At 41.5% G+C, this 16566-nt stretch overlaps 1 protein-coding gene across 1 annotated transcript in view; it reads left to right on the forward strand.

Annotated features, from left to right (window-relative positions):
- The first annotated feature begins 687 nt into the window (after positions 1 to 687).
- LOC134219872 (peroxidasin) overlaps positions 688 to 16566 on the forward strand; it is a 125622-nt gene continuing 109743 nt past the window's right edge. Inside the window, exon 1 of the mRNA XM_062698759.1 lies at positions 688 to 1221. The gene's annotated coding sequence lies outside the window, so the exon portion shown is untranslated. The remainder of the gene's footprint in view (positions 1222 to 16566) is intronic.

The raw sequence follows: 16566 nt of genomic DNA on the forward strand, positions 1-16566 counted from the left end.
TCATTAAATTTGGTTTCAAGGCGGATGAACAATAAACGTTGGGGACATGAATGCAGGTGCTGCTCAAATAGTAATTCTCCTTTCCACGGGATAAATTTTTATTCATCACTTTAATTCCATGTGTCATTCAAGTTAATAAAGCATATCCACCCATACGATCCGCGTGACAATATAGAAGGCTTGGCTATATGGAATGAATGTTAACGATACGTAGACATACTTTTACTGCGAATGTCTGCTCTTCATAATTATTTAAGCCCGAAGGCTCCACAGTATTTCCAATACCTTATACTTCAATTTGCTTTACTATCCCAACCTATCCCTACGTCTTGTTTGTTAAGTTTGATTTGCTCGTCTCGAGGTCTCGAGGAGCCAACAGATTCCATATCCATGTGGCACATTCTGTTCAGCAGATGAGGAGAGCAACCCACCACCCAAACAGCATCTCAGCCATCAGTGAGCAGAGTAGGCCATGAAAACAGAGAACGAAGCACTGCGAGAAGCTCCCGTTTGAATGCTTAACCGCTCTACTGTCGATCTAGTACTACCCACCCGGAGAACGGTAGTTTTCCTCTCGGGGCTTCGGCGTGGGAAGCCTCTCTCCTGCAATTTCCGTGACTCCACATTTTTGGGTTGCTCCGACGGTTTGCTGCGATGGCTTTGGTGATGCTGATCGGCAGCACTAGGACAGTAGTAGTCTCCGGCGGTTCGTCTCGGCAAGTAACGATTGAAAACTCTCGGTTGTCCGCAGATGCCACTGTGGTTGGTTCGGGGGCTCTTTCTTTTTTTGTTGTATGCAGTGGGCTATTACCAGCAAAATTGATCACAGACGCTGCGGTATTCAGGGATAGAAGAGAAAGTGTTTTCCATGCTGGAGAAGAAAAAATGCAGCAAATTTTCAACGAGAATAATTCAATAATACAGTTCTAACTAGATCGGCTCGGTGAACCAGTGTACCTGTGTGCGCATAATGAAAGTATGAATATTATATTCGAAGAAAAAAAGGGAATGAGAGTGCATGATAAGTTGAGCTATTATTATTCATAAAAAGCCAGGCTGAATTTCAATGAAAGTGCTTCATGGAGAATAAAGGAATGTCGGATGTGGATTACGATCGGAATAACTTGAAGCGGAGAGAGAAGGAATAAGCCTTGCCTGTTGGAGTAAAATAAATTAAGTGACCATCTCTTTACGCAATGAATTGCGGGTGATTGTTGGAAGGTATGAGGAAATTTTATGCTATAAAAAAATTAAATGAAAAAAACCTAAGCCAAGGCCATCGTTTTGTCTACTCCCAATCGAATCACAATAGGCTATGCACAGTGGTTATTTTCAATGCATCGCCTACTTTATACCTTAACTGCAAACACTCTTACGCAATTTAAAGTGCACTTGGGATTGACTGATAAACGTTTGTGGTTTAAATATCACGAATCCTTCGTAGCAGCCTCTGTCAATCCACCCAGTGCAGGACAGGAAATTGGTTTCAGCCACGGCACAATGCTGTACTAAATCTTATTATCGGTTCGCTTTGTGCGTTCGGCAGCAGAGACGGTACATACATACACACATGGCAGGTCCTACCAAAAAGTGCTCAACATCAATAAACATCCCATCGTAATCGATAGCGCTCCATTTTCGTTGGATTGAAATTCGTCGAAATTCGATTAGCGGTACCCGGGGCGAGCATTGGACTATAGAGAAGCAGGGAGATTCTGGCTTAAAATGGATTATCGTTAATAATCAAATTTATCCGTCCTCTGGCGGCGACGAAAACGACGCAGGTACGCGTACTTTACGGACGATTTGTGGTACTGAGGAAAAACGGGAAAACATTTTCCCCCGCCACAATTGTTCGAATGCAAATAGAACTCCATTTCTTGTTACATCAGTTTTAGTTGGCATTGTATTTGCAGGAAACAAATGAGTGTATATTGTCAATTTTAAGTAAAACGAAGTGTACGGAAAATTGTCGAATGATTTACGATATTGTGATATTTAAATGAATTAAATTTGGCTTAATTAGGCAATAATATCCATATGCTAGTTCAATGAAAAAGGTAACGCGAAGTTCACTAGAGGACATCTTTCAACTTAATTCACGGAGCCAAAAATCAACTACATTTGATTAATCAAATCCATTTCAAATACCAGATTTTTTAAACCTGTACGCTGATTGAAATTTACCAGCTGCGGTGTGATACTCAACCAGCGGCAGCACCGTGACGGCTTCACGCCGTTGATGATCGGCTACGGCACAGCGGCGTGAGTCAGCGATAAGCGTCATAAGTTCTAAGGAATTCCTTCGGAAGTTCCTCATCGAGTTTCTAAAGAAGTTCCTCTATGATTTCTCCCGAAAGTTAATCCAGGATTTCTTCCGGAAGTTCCTCCAGGAATTCCTCCGGAAGTATCTCCAGGAATTCCTTTGAAAGATGTTCCTCAAGATGATCCTCCAGGAATTCTTCTGGTAGGTCTTCCAAGAATTAGTTGGAAAGTTCTCCAGGAGTTCATCTGGAAGCCTCTCCGGAAATATCTCGGTAAAATCCTTCAAAAAAATTTTCCGTGATTCCTAAAAAAATTTCTTCACAATTCCTTCAGGAATTCCTAAAAAAGTTTCTTCAAGAACTTTTATGGAAGTTCCTCTAGATATTCCTCCGGAAGTTCCTCCTAGAATTCCTCAGAAATCTTCTCCGAAAGCTCTCTTCTTAAAGTTCCACCTAGAAATCCTCCAGGAATTCCGCCAGCATCTCCGCAAAAAAAATTCTCTGAAAGCTACTCCAGAAATACCTCTGGAAGTTCCTCCAAAACTTTCTTTAGGGGGCGCTCCAGAAATTCCTCCGGAAGTTCTTCTAGAAATTCTTCTGAAGTTTCCACCACAAGTTATTTGGGAGGTTCTTCCAGGATTTTTTCAGGAATTTTTCGGAAAGTTCCTCCAGGAATGGAATGGAACTCAAAATTCCTCAGCAAGTTTCTTCAATAATTGCTTTCGGAAATTTCTCAGGAAGTTCATCCGGAAGTCTATCAGGTAATTCCTCTGGAGATTCCTGCAGGAATTCTTTCGCAACTTCCTGAAGCAATTCCTCCATACAGCATTCAACTTTTTTTTAAGCAGATCATGCTATAAATTTTGAAATTTCTTTTGTACACTATATTTTTTATTACTAGATCACAGTATGCAAATATACGTTGGAAAATTGATTATTTACCTGAGAACGTACTGTAACCAAAGAAATTAAATATGGTACATCGGAGACGAGTCAGCCTAGGGCTGAAAGTCTCCTTAATAAAAACAATAAAAAAATATGGCGATATTCTCATTCCAACAGTAGAGAGTGGATGCTTGTTCGTCGGTAAAATTCCCTGAGCTCTATCCGACCAGATGCTGTTATCTGATTATCAAATTATCTGACAGGGCTCAAGACTATTGAACTAATAGCAAATCTGATATACTGCCTGTAACCGCATATTCGTCCCATATGAATAGGAAACACTGCAAAGATGGGACAAATATGCGGTTTTAGGCAGTATACTTCTTTTCTGTACTTAGATTTTCAGGCTGTTATACACCGTGCGGCAGTGATTCGTAATTAAATTAACAAAACGTATAAACGGATTTTTTTTGTTTGATGGTGTAATTGAATGATTTTTCTGATAAACATGTTCAGCTATCTTAGATTTAAATTCATAATTTAATCCCTTATCAGTTTCCCTCTTAGCCTTACTTTACTTACTTTGCGATAAGTTTGTTTTGTTTGATCTACATACATTTGTGAACAATTATTTAACATTTCTACTTTGTTTTTTTTTTTGTGGAGCCCAACAAAGTCTAAAGTTGATTGCTCTTGCTGGAGAAAACTAAATCCACGCCGGTTGGTGATGTGTTGATCATAGGGGACTGATACTCTCTTTAGCGGTTCATCGGTAGTTCGTTTCTCCGTAGGTTCCTTTTCTTCTTGTTGATGATTGCTAGTATTGTCCTCTCCTTATATCCGTTGACCTTTGCTGTTTCCAAAATGTGATGTAGCTCCTTCGTCTTTCCGTCTTCGCTTAGGGGCGTCTTCTGCATCCTGTAGATCATATGATGAAATGCTGCCATTTTATGTTTATGCGAATAATTCCATGCATATGAGATGACTCTCATGGTGCTGGTGGGCTTCCTGTAGATTTCGAAGTCTGGTGTTGCATTTGTTTCTTCGATGACCAGTAAATCCAAGTAAGGTAATTTACCTTCCTTTTCCTCCTCGTGTGTGAATTTGATGTCCTTATGCACGTTGTTCATCGCTTCCAAAATCCTAGGTAGGTCTTTCCGGTTGATGATGCTGAAAATGTCGTCGACGTATCTCCACCATTTCTCGGGTAGTATTCCTTGGCCCTGTAGGTTGTCCACCAAATTCGCCATGAATAGTTCGCACAAAAACGGTGATAGCGATCCCGTTGGTGCACCTTTCGTCTGTTTGTAGAAGCTGCCACGGTATGTGAAGTAGTTGTCCGTCATGCATAGCCTTGCCAGCTTTAAGTACCACTTATCTTTCCTCGCCATGCTGTTTCCTTCCTTTGTGTTAGCAGCCAGTCCTCCAGGAGATTCAGAGCGCCTTCCCTTTAACGCTGGGAAACAATGCCGTTACCTCAAATGATACCATGCCTCTTGGAAGGAGGCTTCCGGGTCTCTTGGTAGGAGGCTTCCGGGCCTCTTGGAAGGAGGCTTCCGGGCCTCTTGAAAGGAGGCTTCCGGGCCTCTTGAAAGGAGGCTTCCGGGCCTCTTGAAAGGAGGCTTCCGGGCCTCTTGAAAGGAGGCTTCCGGGCCTCTTGAAAGGAGGCTTCCGGGCCTCTTGAAAGGAGGCTTCCGGGCCTCTTGAAAGGAGGCTTCCGGGCCTCTTGAAAGGAGGCTTCCGGGCCTTTTGAAAGGAGCCTTCCGGGCCTCTTGAAAGGAGGCTTCCGGGCCTCTTGAAAGGAGGCTTCCGAGCATTTTGAAAAAAGGTTTACCTGCCTCTTGAAAGGAGGCTTCCGGGCCTCTTGAAAGGAGGCTTCCGGGCCTCTTGAAAGGAGGCTTCCGGGCCTCTTGAAAGGAGGCTTCCGGCCTCTTGAAAGGAGGCTTCCGGGCCTCTTGAAAGGAGGCTTCCGGGCCTCTTGAAAGGAGGCTTCCGGGCCTCTTGAAAGGAGGATTCCGGGCCTCTTGAAAGGAGGCTTCCTAGCCTCTTGAAAGGAGGCTTCCTAGCCTCTTGAAAGGAGGCTTCCGGATCTCTTGAAAGGAGGCTTCCGGGCCTCTTGAAAGGAGGCTTCCGGGCCTCTTGAAAGGAGGCTTCCGGGCCTCTTGAAAGGAGGTTTTCGGGCCTCTTGAAAGGAGGTTTCCGGGCCTCTTGAAAGGAGGCTTCCTAGCCTCTTGAAAGGAGGCTTCCGGGCCTCTTGAAAGGAGGCTTCCGGGCCTCTTGAAAGGAGGCTTCCGGGCCTCTTGAAAGGAGGCTTCCGGGCCTCTTGAAAGGAGGCTTCCGGGCCTCTTGAAAGGAGGCTTCCGGGCCTCTTGAAAGGAGGCTTCCAGGGCCTCTTGAAAGGAGGCTTCGGGCCTCTTGAAAGGAGGCTTCTGGCCTCTTGAAAGGAGGCTTCCGGGCCTCTTGAAAGGAGGCTTCCGGGCCTCTTGAAAGGAGGCTTCCGGGCCTCTTGAAAGGAGGCTTCCGGGCCTCTTGGAAGGAGGCTTCCGGGCCTCTTGGAAGGAGGCTTCCGAGCCTCTTGGAAGGAGGCTTCCGAGCCTCTTGGAAGGAGGCTTCCGAGCCTCTTGGAAGGAGGCTTCCGAGCCTCTTGGAAGGAGGCTTCCGAGCCTCTTGGAAGGAGGCTTCCGAGCCTCTTGGAAGGAGGCTTCCGGGCCTCTTGAAAGGAGGCTTCCGGGCCTCTTGAAAGGAGGCTTCCGGGCCTCTTGAAAGGTGGCTTCCGGGCCTCTTGAAAGGAGGCTTCCGGGCCTCTTGAAAGGAGGCTTCCGGGCCTCTTGAAAGGAGGCTTCCGGGCCTCTTGAAAGGAGGCTTCCGGGCCTCTTGAAAGGAGGCTTCCGGGCCTCTTGAAAGCAGGCTTCCGGGCCTCTTGAAAGGATGCTTACGGGCCTCTTTAAAGGAGGCTTCCGGGCCTCTTGAAAGGAGGCTTCCGGGCCTCTTGAAAGGAGGCTTCCGGGCCTCTTGAAAGGAGGCTTCCGGGCCTCTTGAAAGGAGGCTTCCGGGCCTCTTGAAAGGAGGCTTCCGGGCCTCTTGAAAGGAGGCTTCCGGGCCTCTTGAAAGCAGGCTTCCGGGCCTCTTGAAAGGATGCTTACGGGCCTCTTTAAAGGAGGTTTCCGGGCTTCTTGAAAGGAGGCTTCCGGGCCTCTTGAAAGGAGGCTTCCGGGCCTCTTGAAAGGAGGCTTCCTAGCCTCTTGAAAGGAGGCTTCCGGGCCTCTTGAAAGGAGGCTTCCGGGCCTCTTGAAAGGAGGCTTCCGGGCCTCTTGAAAGGAGGCTTCCGGGCCTCTTGAAAGGAGGCTTCCGGGCCTCTTGAAAGGAGGCTTCCGGGCCTCTTGAAAGGAGGCTTCCGGGCCTCTTGAAAGCAGGCTTCCGGGCCTCTTGAAAGGATGCTTACGGGCCTCTTTAAAGGAGGCTTCCGGGCCTCTTGAAAGGAGGCTTCCGGGCCTCTTGAAAGGAGGCTTCCGGGCCTCTTGAAAGGAGGCTTCCGGGCCTCTTGAAAGGAGGCTTCCGGGCCTCTTGAAAGGAGGCTTCCGGGCCTCTTGAAAGGAGGCTTCCGGGCCTCTTGAAAGCAGGCTTCCGGGCCTCTTGAAAGGATGCTTACGGGCCTCTTTAAAGGAGGCTTCCGGGCTTCTTGAAAGGAGGCTTCCGGGCCTCTTGAAAGGAGGCTTCCGGGCCTCTTGAAAGGAGGCTTCCGGGCCTCTTGGAAGGAGGCTTCCGGGCCTCTTGAAAGGAGGCTTCCGGGCCTCTTGAAAGGAGGCCTTCGGGCCTCTTGAAAGGAGGCTTCCGGGCTTCTTGAAAGGAGGCTTCGGGGCCGGGAAAGGTTGCTTTCGAACCTCTTGAAATAAGTCCTCCGAGCCTCTCGAAAGGAGGGTTACGAGCCACTTGAAAAAAGGCTTTTAAGCTTCTGAAAAGGTGGGTTCCGGGTTGGTTTGAAAGGAGGTCTCTTAAAAAGAGGCTTCCAAGCAGCTTGCAAGGAGGCATCTGAGCAGCGTAGAAGGAGGCTAACAATCCTCGTGCAATAAAGCCATTGACTTCTTGAAAAAAACGCTTTCATGCCTCTCAAATGGTGGCTTCAGGACCTTTAGACTCTAGATTTTAGTTCAGAAGCAGATTTATTCTTAACCTATCATTCATTATTTTGCTTCGATCAAGTAGAAGATATTTAAAATTTGTTAGTTCGATCTTTTGTCCAGCAGCCTTCATATACTGTGCTGATTGTGAATTGGCTTTAATTTACTGAACGCCATACTTATTATGTACAAGACAAAGTTTTGAAATGAAAAAAATACCCAATTGTCAAAACTTTATCAATTAGATTGAATAAAAAAATGTATAAAACTTGTATTGTGCGTGATTAATTATTTTCGTTTCCGTTTCTTGTCTATTTCGACCTTTTTTAATTTTCGTCCTTTTGTTTCTTTCGACCTTTGTCCGTTCGCCTTTTTGTCCCGTTTGACGTTTTGTCCTTTTTGACCATTTGTCCCTTCGACCTTTTGTCCTTTCGACCTTTGGTCCTTTCGACCTTTTGTCCCTAACCCGTTTGCATTGTGCTTTGTGTCCAGAAATCTTAGGTGTATGTTTTTTTTTAAATCAAAAGCTATGTAGGACTTACCAAACCCATCTGACCAACGAACATTATTTTTATGGTAAATATGATACTACGACGTCAGATCCTAGATTTTATACACTATGCTACGCCAAATATGTTTTGAAAATGGAGAGCATTTATCTTCAATAGTATTTTGTATGGAAGGCTCAACAGCTTTGAGCATAACTTTGTCGTATATAAGTTATACGATTTAATAATACAAGAACCTTAGTATAGTTGATTATAAAGGTAAACGAGAGTTATTTTGGAATATTCTGAACTTATTTTTCTCAACTAATTTTTCTAATAATATTCTAATCTAAGAAATTATTCCTTGCAGAAGCTCTTGAAGAAATTCACGAAGGAATTCCTAGTTAATTTTTTTTAGAAATTTTGAGATAAAGTCATGAGGAAATTTGCGACGGAATTTCTGATTAATTCCACCAAATAAAATTCGAAAGAGTTATTGAAGAAATTCCAGGAGAAAAGGAATTCCTGGTTTGAATCACTGTCGATTTTTTTGATATTTTCTGCCTATTTATTCGAACAACTCTATTAACTCTATTTTAAAAACTCTATTTTTAAAAACTAATTTTTAGTAGTTGACCTACTTCATTGAATAATCTGCAGCATAAATCTAATGGATTATATTGGACGTAATGACAGCATGTCTTGGGACAGTGATCACCACGTTACTTTTCAATCCGTGAACGTTAGGCAAAATAACAGCGATTTCAAAAATGCTTTTCTCACATATGGCCCTCTGCTAGTTTTCAGTTTCTATTCACTTTTCATTTCGCTCGCTTGCGGTGTCTGCAACTTAATTACTTTCATCTACTCCCTTTCGCTTTGAGTAGTATAATTATCATCGAAAAAAGCCAATAATCTAATTTCGATAAAGTCATGCGGTGATCAAAACGATTCTAATCATTTTTATACATAGAGATAACAACCTTTGAAAATATTTCAGCTTCCTGAATTTCTCTTGGAATTTCTTCAGGAATTATTGAAGAAATTCAGGCAGTTGAAGTATTTTCAAAGGAAGTTTATTAGAAATTTAAAAAATCTTTCAAAATTCCCAAGTTAAATTATTTGAATTTTTAAATGAAATCCTGAAATAATGTCAGATCAAAACATCAAACAAATTTTAATAAAAGTTTCTTAAAGTTTTCAAAGGTTCTTCTTCTTCTTCTTCTTTGCATTACTGTGAGGGTGAGATATATTAGGAATTGGGCAATCCACTTTTATAGTGCATTGATGACAGATATGCAAATATCGTATAACGGTTTGGTTGCCAACACTGACTAGTAAATAGCAGGCCATGACTTTGCCTCTTCCCTCTTGGGACAACGAACGGAGCCGCACGCGCGATAAGACAGCACACCCCGTGATAGCTCGTTCGGCAGAACTAGGCCGCACAATTACATTCCCACACTGGGACAGAGCCGCCTCGCAGCTTAGTGTTCATTAAGCACTTCCACAGTTATTAACTGCGAGGTTTCTGAGCCAAGTTACCATTTTTGCATTCGTATATCATGAGGCTAACACGATGATAGTTTTATGCCCAGTGAAGTCGAGACAATTTCCAATCCGAAAATTTCCTAGACTGGCACCGGGAATCGAACCCAGCCACCCTCAGCATGGTCTTGCTTTGTAGCCCCACTTTATACCGCACGGCTAAGGAGGGCCCCGTACAAATCGAAAAGTGAAATCCTTGAATACCTGAAAAACAATGAATTTCTTAGGCTGCCTGTCATTTCCTGATTTTAAATCAAATTAAATTTGGTAGTGATTCTTTGAAAATAAAAAAAAGGTAATAAGAATCGCAGATACTTTTCAAAAATACTAATAACACATCTGTCAAAAACAACTCTATGTCAGTCAAAACTTATCATGTTGCGTGACCAGCGATATCAGGAAATTATTTAACAGTCACTTTTGAAGCGAGCATAGCTCCAGGGATGGGATGGTGGAAAGTAACATACACCTACTGCTGCGAAGTGCTGCCTGGTTTCATTATCCTGATGTACCTTGACGGGTAGATGCTTTGAGACAATGGTAGATCACCATACTTTAAAATTTACTTTGAGTTGAATTCGGGAAATAAGACGCAGTCTTGAAAAAAATATTTTTATCAGAAAAATTATTTAAGCTCTTTAATAAGGGCGCTATCCAATAGCTTTAAGGGCACTATCCAATAGTTTCTGCAGACTTGGAATTAGATAAATGTAATATGATTTATTTAATTGAATTTGACTGAAAATATGCATTTTTGATAGGATGAACCAATAAAAATCCTCAGTAGGAAACTCATTAACCTACGTCGTTCTCAATCCTGATGCCAGGCTTCTTTGAATTAAGATAACGCTATTCATACCCTTAGAGAATTAGCTTCCTCCGACGCTCAAAGGCGCGCCCCTTATTCAGTTTCGGCATTGCCTTTCTCGTACACTAAATATCCGTGTGCGTGTGTGTATGCGCGTGTATGTATGTTTCATATTTTTCAGGCCATAATCCTTAACCGATTTGCTTGCAACAATCTAGATTCGACATGGAATCCTATCCCATTGAAAATTAGCCAGATCTATAACCATTGCACAATGGTCCCAGAGTCGAATCTAACAAGACAAAAATGTTTGCGTCAAAACTATTAGTTTTAGATAGGGGAAATGTTCCGATCTCCATCTCACTGTACATATATCCATCTCATCGCTAAACAAAGAAATACGGCACCAAATTCGTTGCTTCTTTTTGTCAACATGCGTGCTCACTGCTGAAAAAAATCACAAAAATAATAAACAAACCAAATTCCTTTCCATTGCTTTGTTTTTTTATGGGATGGAAATAGGAGCTATGAGATGAAGTGGCGAACCGTTCCCCTATATAGTGTCTTTGGGAAAAAAAATCCATATTTTTTGACGATTTTTTTCCATGTAGTGAAATTAGGGTGGTACCTATATTTCAGAAGTTCATAATATTAACTTTTTAATTTTTCGATAAAAACTTGTGCAATGTTCCACAAAGTTGTAGAGCAATTAATTTTGAGCAACTTTGCCGAAGAAACCATTTTTCTATCACTTATGATTCACAAGTTATGAGCTTCTTAATAAATACGTTAGGGCGGTCCCTAAAAATCGGTATTCTTCACTTAACTTTTTATACATTCATTTCTCGCATAAACTTTGTTCCGAGCACTTTTAGGACTTGAGGACGCACATTTTTGTTGAAGAACCATGGATCTATCTCTTATAACAAAAAAGTTATTCGAGTTTTTGTATGAAAAACATGTTTTTTTCATATGCGTATATTTCAAAATGGAGCAAACCGATTTACAATCTATTGGTTCTATTCGAAAGCTCACACTTTTCAGTGTTTATGGTGGGAAAACTGAGAGAGCGTTTTTTGTTTAAAGCGTTTTATTTCATTTTGAAAAAAAAATATGTTTTCAATCGAAAAACGGCTATAAATAAATAAACGAGATAGGTCCATGGGTCTTCAACAAAAAGATGTGTCTTTAGAAGTTCTAAATGTGGTCCATACAAAGTATCCCTCAAAAACCAATACATAAAAATATATTTAAAAAAACGGTTTTCGTAAGGAAATAAACGTTAGATCGATCAAAGTAGGCTGAACTAGAGAGCGCATTTTCTCGATTCACCGGTTCATTCATACTGAATGCTTACATACGCGTTGAGACTGCCATGTCTTTTGTGTGCCGTGCTAAACATCAAACAGAAAATCAGGCTACTATTCATATTAGTGGTAGTAGCTTGGTTTTCTGTTGGATATGTAGCGTTAAAAGTACGTCACTTTTGAAGTACAGCCTTTGTTACAAGCCTATCTTGTTTTGATTAGATTTTTTTCGGTATTGCCAGTGGGAGAAAGCGAAGATGACCAGTGGTTAGCTACTGAAATGTTTTTATTACTATTACGTTAAAATCAAATCTTCACATTTGGCCGCCACGTGGTGCATCCTAGCGGTGAATGCTTGGATAGCACGTGCTATTTGTACTGCGGAGAAATTTTTCACATCTATGAGAGCTTTGGAAAATTATCACGAAAGTTGTAATTTTTGTTGCAAGGCACAATAACGTCAAAAAAAATCATACGCTCTGTCGACCAGCCTACTTTGATCTAACTAACGTTTATTACCTTACGAAAACCGTTTTTTATAAATATATTTTTATGTATTGATTTTTGAGGGATACTTTGTATGGACCACATTTAGAACTTTTAAAGGTACATCTTTTTGTTGAAGACCCATGGACCTATCTCGTTTATTTATCAAGTTATAGCCGTTTTTCGATTGAAAACATATTATTTTCAAAATGAAATAAAACGCTTTAAACAAAAAACGCTCTCTCAGTTTTCCCACCATAAACGCAGAAAAGTGCGAGCTTTCGAATAGAACCAATAGATTGTAAATCGGTTTGCTCCATTTTGAAATATACGCATGTTTTTCATACAAAAACTCGAATAACTTTTTTTGTTATAAGAGATAGATCCATGATTCTTTAACAAAAATGTGCGTCTTCAAAAGTACTAAAAGTGCTCGGAACAAAGTTTATGCAAGAAATGAATGTATAAAAAGTTATGTGAAGAATACCGATTTTAAGGGACCGCCCTAACGTATTTATTGAAAAAGCTCATAACTTGTGAATCATAAGTGATAGAAAAATGGTTTCTTCGGCAAAGTTGCTCAAAATTAGTTGCTCTACAACTTTGTGGAAAATTGCACAAGTCTTTACCAAAAAATTTAAAAGTTGATATTATGAACTTCTGAAATATAGGGACCACCCTAATTTCACTACATGGAAAAAAATCGTCAAAAAATATGGATTTTTTTTCCCAAAGACACTATATATCTAAAACTAATAGTTTTGGCGCAAACATTTTTGTCTTGCTAGATTCGACTCTGGGACCATTGTGCATTGGCTCAAACATTATGGCTAAAATAATTTTATTTATAACACACGGAAAAGACACAAGCACATTCTTATTTCTCGTCATGAAGTCCAAATTCTTTTTTGTTCAGAGATCAAATTCCGTTGAGTTTGTCATTTCAAATTGTTAGCTTTACATATCTGGTTGTACTTTAGAGTTTAGTATCGTAAGTATCATAAGGTATCATAACTGCATTGATCGATTTCTCTTCGTCGATGTTTTCTTTTGATCAATGCAACAAAGTTCGGTAGTTTTCCATAGATTCTTATGGTTTGGTGATAAAGGATAGTTGCGTCTTGCACCAGGAACAATAATCACGAAAGAATAGAAAAAAGAGAGAGATGCATTCCATAACAAATTGCATTTCGACCGATGTCTCTGACGTCACAATGAGGGAAAAGCGACTCATAAAGGTTCGAATTTATTTCGAATGGTAATGTATTGGTTTGCAACAAATTAATGGGAATTGGTCGGTAAGCAAAGGGGTTGATGGTCCTATGGCTACCACTTCTGCCTCATACGTGGGTTCAATCCCAGGCCCGTTCCATTCGTCCTACTTTGTATCTTTTCACAAATTTCTCATATCCCAGCAATCACTTGAACTGGACTGGAAATGGAATTCCAGTGAATGTAGTGTTGTAGTGAGTTTTATCAGTTCGTATTGAATCCCTACAAATATGATCGAGCGAGAGAAATTATAGATCAGTGGCGTGAACGCAAGGAGCTAGACTTTACTAAGGTGGCGCAGATCAGCGCTGCGTGCCACTAGTTGTCTCTTTCACTCTTCCGCTGATCTTATGCAACGCAAATAGTGACGTCACTATTTGCGTTGCATAAGATACGACACGCTGCGACACGCTGCGCTGATCTTCGCCACCTTAGTAAAGTCTAGCTCATTGGCGTGAACGATTTTGAACGGGAGGCGGTGCTCCGATGCAAAAATGTCAGCGGCAGCGTGATGCCAAAAACCACCAGCAGTGGCCACACCTCTAGTGCAAGCCTCCCTATGAAAGCTTATTTACTTCGACAATATAAACCGTTCATTATGTTGTCGATGCATAATCCAGTTGAAGTTAAAGAACGTCCTCATTAATTTTCTTCTACTTTTTTCAGTTCCGACGCAAATCCCTTCCGCCTGCCAACTTCCTTTGTTCCCTAGAAGTGAAAACATGCTGGTGTTGTTTTATCACGATGCAATCATAATGTTTTAATTTCAGGAGAATATGTAAACGATATTTATCGATTTAATTACTGCTTGCTATGGAAAAACACAGCACACAATGCAGTTGATGCGCTTTGAAGTATGCCGTAATTTTGTTTTGATTGAGATTGATGCAAAGCATTGCAGCACAAAACAATGATAGCTCGAACATCAGCTTAATTTAGTTGTCATTATCAACACCCGACGGTACATAATTACTGATGTTTTATTCTGCAAAACTGGCCGACTGCTGCATATCACAGTGGCATAATGGCTTAATCCATCATAACCAACCCACGTTCGTAAACAATGTAACTGCTTCTGCAACTATGCGTACAGTATTTTTTTCATTCAGTTTGATCAAAACCATAAATATTAGCAATTACAGAAATGGATGCATAACGCTGAGCTGTTCAAATAAGCATAATTTACGTTGGGTGTAGAAGCAGTGCAATACAGCGAACTTAGCGTAAATAAAAACTGCTTTGAATTTGTAATCCAGGTGGATAGGTTCGCAACGCAAATGACAGCGTGTTCAATCTCATTTCAATTTTCATAGATTAGCATTAGCATAGCATTAGCATTGTTACCATTTCAATTTTCATAGATTACCACAAGAAAAACAAAATAAGTAATCCATGCACCGTTCACTAGAAAAGTCAAAAATAGCTGAAAAATAGGTTCCATTCATGAATTGAAATTTGTACATTCATAAGTATTGTACATTTTCGGTTATTTTCCGATTTTTTATAAAAAGATAAATTCATTTGAAAAAAAAGCTCCAGAATTTCATTCGGAAATTAATTTGAGAGTTCTTCCAGGATATCTTCCAAGAGTTCTTCCAGGAATTTCTTCAGAACAAAAAAAAGAACAGCAATTCATCTGGGAATTTCTGCATTAATTCCTCTTGGTATTTTTCCGGGAACTCCTTCAGATATTTTTCCAGAAATTCCTTCATGAACTTCTCCGAGAATGATTTCCGGACTTCCTTGTGAGAATTCCTCCGGAAGTGCTTGTGGGAGTTCCTCCGGGAGCTCCTCCAGGAGTTTTCCCAGAGTTCCTCTGGTAATCTCTAAAAGAACTTCACAGGGAATTCCTGGAGGATATTTGGCAGGAGTTTCAAAGGAAATGGGATTTCGAAAGTTCCTCTAGAAATTCAACTCCGGATATTCGTCTGAAAATTCTTCCGGGAGTTCCACCAGTAGTTCCTCTGGGAATTCATTCAGTCTTTCTTTAAGGAATTCATTTAGGCCTTCTTTGGAAATTTGAGCATGCATGAGCATGAGCATGATTGTTAAGGAATTCATTTAGGCCTTCTTTAGGAATTTATCTACAAACTCCTCCAGAAGTTCCTCGGAGAATGACTCTGGGAGTTCCTCCGGGAGGTCCTTTAAGAATTCTTACGGAAGTTCATTTGGGAGTTCATCCAGGAGTTCTGGAGAGAGTTGCTCCACGATTTCCTCCGGAAATTCTTCCAGTAGTTCTTCAAGACATTCATCCAGAAGTTCCACCGGCAGTCCCTCCGAAAATTCCTCTGATAATTTCTCTGGCTCCAGAAATTCCTCGGAGAGTTCCTCCGGAAATTACTCCGTGAGTTCCTTCTCCGAGAAACACCCGGAGGAGCTGCCGGTGAAACTGCCGGAGAAATGCTCATAGAAACTGCCGGTGGATCTTCCGGAGAAATTCCCGTAAAAACTGCCGGAGGAGCTCCCGTAAGAACTCCCGGAGGAATTTCAGGAGAAACTCGTAGAATAATTCCTAGAGAACCTCCCGGAGGAACTCCCAGAGAAACTATCGGAATAAGTCCGGGAGGAATTTCCAGCTAAATTTCTGAAGAAAGCCTAAATAATTTCCTGAAAAAAGCCTGAATGATTTCCTGGAAGAGCTACTGGTGGAACCAACGGAAGAATTCCCGGATGAATTTCCGGTGGAATTCCTGGAGGAACTTCCGGAGGAATTTCTGAAGAAACTCCCGGGAAAATTTTCAACTGCCAGTGAAACTACCAGAAAAAAGTCTGAATGAATTCCCGGAGGAAATTCCGGAGAAATTCCCGGAAGAATTTTCAGAAGAACCCCCGTAGGAACTGCCGATAGAACTACCGGAATAATTCTCGGAGGAAATCCTGGAGGAATTCTTGGAGGAACTGCCGGTGGAACTCCTGGAAGAATTCCCGGAGGAACTCCTGGAAGAATTTTCGGAGAAACTCCTGGAGTGTGTAACCAGTGGTGTGTTGATCTGTCCAAGACCTTTGAGATTTTCGTGTTTTTGTGTTTCGTAATATAGTGTTGTACAAAAATAACAAGAAACTGTTTAAACATGTATACTGGACACCACCCAACACCCACTGTGCAGAACGCAACCACATCACGATAGTTCCGCTACTCACCACCAAACGCCACAAAAAAGGATATGGATAGTCAGCCAATGTGGGTGGTAAAATCGAGGAAACCATGGGACATTAGCTGGATGGGTGGATGAGTTCCTGGTTATCAAGTTGAGCGACTTAACCGCCATCGCAAGAACCATTAGTTCGCAACTTTTGTATAGAAAGGACGTGAATGCGACTACAAGTTCCGATAAAGGAAACCACTAGCTATTTTAAAGCAATATTAGCGATATAAAAACGGAGTGAGAA

The sequence above is a fragment of the Armigeres subalbatus genome, chromosome 3, assembly GCF_024139115.2.
Source record: "Armigeres subalbatus isolate Guangzhou_Male chromosome 3, GZ_Asu_2, whole genome shotgun sequence".
In the NCBI taxonomy this organism is placed as follows: Eukaryota; Metazoa; Arthropoda; class Insecta; order Diptera; family Culicidae; genus Armigeres; species Armigeres subalbatus.